Source organism: Octopus sinensis, linkage group LG7 (assembly GCF_006345805.1).
Source record: "Octopus sinensis linkage group LG7, ASM634580v1, whole genome shotgun sequence".
NCBI classification, from domain to species: Eukaryota; Metazoa; Mollusca; class Cephalopoda; order Octopoda; family Octopodidae; genus Octopus; species Octopus sinensis.
In genome coordinates this window covers 48,973,688-48,976,689 of record NC_043003.1, presented here as the reverse complement: position 1 = coordinate 48,976,689, position 3,002 = coordinate 48,973,688, and the positions used below count along the sequence as shown (strand labels likewise).

The window sequence follows — 3,002 nt, the reverse complement described above, 5'->3', positions numbered from 1 at the left end:
GGTGCTGCTGTTGTTGTTATTGTTGTTGTTGCTGCTGCTATTACTGCTGCCACAGCTGTTGATTTTGATTACTTCCAGGTCAGCTCTGATCAAGCAGATCAAAGATCGAAGAGCCGTGCCCATCCAGTTTTATGTTTTTTGTTGTTGCTTTTGTTCAGATTTAACATTAATCCGATGCATAATTCCTTATTAAAGAGAATTAAGATATGATTTGAGAGAAACTATGCTGTTATTTCTCGCGGGCTAAAAGACCACAAATAGGTTCCCTCACTGAATCAAAAGCAAAATCACTTCTCAGCATATTCGCTAGGATAAAAATTTAATATCTGTTCTGTTCCAACCAGCTTAAAAATCTGATGTGTTCTTGATATGAGAACTTCGATTTTAAATTGATTTTTGGTTATCGACGAAGATGTTGGCATTTGTTCTATCTTTGCTATGATCTTATTTCGTATTGCAAAAATGAGATACATGTTGTAGCACATGGTTATCTTTACATTTTCCTTGTTTCACTCATTGGAATGCGACCATTCTGAGGTACCACATTGAAGGGTTTAGTCGAATAAATCCCACTACTTATATTTTTAATTTTGGAACTTATTCTATCGACCCTGTTGCCGAACCGCTGAGTTACAGGAGCGTAAACAATTAACACTGGTTGTCAAACTGAGAGGGAGAACGAACACACGCATTCAAAGAGAGAGAGAGAGAGAGATAGGTAGATAGATAGATAGATAGATAGATAGAGATAGATAGATAGACAGACAGACAGACAGACAGACAGACAGACGGGCGGACGGGCGGACGGACGGACGGACGGACGGACGGACAGACAGACAGGTAGGCAGGCAGGCAGGCAGGCGGGCGGACAGACAGACAGACAGACAGACAGATAGATAGATAGATAGATAGATAGATAGATAGATAGATAGATAGATAGATAGATAGATAGATAGATAGATAGATGACGGACGTCACCACAGTTTCTGTCTATCAAATACACTCACAAGGTATTGGTCGACCTGGAGCTAAAGTAGAAGATACTTTCCCAAGAGGGAAGGAACCCGAAACTATGTGGTGCAAAGCGTGTTCACATGGTTTAACATCACTACTGCCTGCTCTGGCCATAGGTGACTTTTCCAGGGTCCATACTGTTGAGAGAATTCTTTGCAGGACTCTGATGTGAGAAAAACTCCCCTCGTATCAATCACCAGCCTCGAAGGTCCCGAAAATGATCAAACCTTTTCTTGCACATCATAAGTCATAAAAAAAAATAAAAGCTTCTTTATAAATATTTTTCTAAGGAAAAGACCCGCTCAAAACATTGAAATTCTCTTCTTGACACAACAGGAATTTATATCATTTCGTAAACTAGAGATCACAAATTTGTGACTTCTAGAGTGAAATTATATAGTTCCAGTGGATAAATTGAATGATGTATGCAAAAAGAATAATTCTTGATGACTCGAAATTTGCCTCTCAGAGAACGAAAACAAAAACTTAGCGGTAAATGTCAGCAAGTCTCAAAAGGAAAAGGAGATAACATCAGAAAAACTTAATAAAACATTTCAGTTTTCATATTTAAGCGAGCAAAAAGCTAATCTTTTTGAAAGGCAATGTGACAGCTGTGTATGCGTATCTGTATATGTGTATGCATGTTTGTACTTATATACATGCGTGTGTGTGTGCGTGAGTGTGTGTGTGTGTGAGAGAGAGAGGGAGAGAGAGAGAGAGAAACTGCTTGATATTCGATATTTGCTTGTGCACCTTTGATTTTGCTGTTCGGCAAGAGAAACCTAGAGAATATGCACCACATTTAAGAAGTTTTCAAGACGGTAGCCCTGCATGGCCGTGTTTCAAAGACTAAAACAAGAAAGATAAACAAAAATACGGATGTATGCATCAACGCATACACTCACACACGCAAATATATATACTTACATCTCTCTCTATCTACACACACAAACACAAACACACACATATATATATATATATATACTTACAATACTTACATCCTCTCTATACACACATATACAAACACAATCATATTTAAAAGAACAAAGAGAACAATTGAAAGTCGGCATATGACTACATATATATATATATTATATATATATATATATATATATATATATATATATATATCTTTTTTATTAATCTTAATCGGCAGAAAGTTCATAAGTGCGATGCACGAAACCTTAATCCTTTGAGCCAATTTTGCGACAATTAAAGATAAGATTGGTGTGTGCATGTATGTACACACACACACACACACACACACACATATATATATATATATATGTGTGTGTGTCTGTGTGTGTGTGCGTGTCTGTCTGTCTGTATATATATACATACATACATACATATTTAAATATATAAATGTACATATATATATGTATATAGATATATATATGCATGTATGTATGTATGTATGTATGTATGTATGTATGTATGTATGTATGTATGTTGTATGTATGTATGTATGTATGTATGTTGTATGTATGTATGTATGTATGTATGTATGTAAGTATGTGTATATATATATATATATAATATATATATATATATATATATATATAATATATATATATATATATATATATATCTTTATATATATAAAACTGAGAATGTGTGTGTGTCTGTCTGTCTGTGTGTTTCCCTAAAACTTGAGAACTACAAAACCAATTTCATTCAAATTTTACACATGCCTTACTTAGGGTCCATGTCTTGGTGCGACTATGAGAGATATCTAACCAGAGGCGGTAAATTCGCCACAATAGAAGCAAAGTTCGAGTCAAGGGAGTACTCGACTCGAACCTTGCTAAATGGAAATATTTCATTTTTACCTTTATATCTGTGACGTAGGACGTCCCGGATAAAGATTAAAAATGCACCCCCCCCCCAGAAGTAGAGGTAGGCTGGATTGTAGCCATACTTCTATACAAGAGGGAGGACAAGATACAATTGATCGAAATTACAAGAGACGGGCTAACAATTCCAGT

General features: G+C 35.7%; 1 non-coding gene across 1 annotated transcript; it reads left to right on the top strand.

The window, feature by feature from the left end:
* The first annotated feature begins 286 nt into the window (after window positions 1–286).
* Window positions 287–484, top strand: LOC115214563. The gene has a single exon (XR_003881908.1). It is a non-coding gene; the product is annotated as a U2 spliceosomal RNA (small nuclear RNA).
* Window positions 485–3,002: the final 2,518 nt, after the last annotated feature.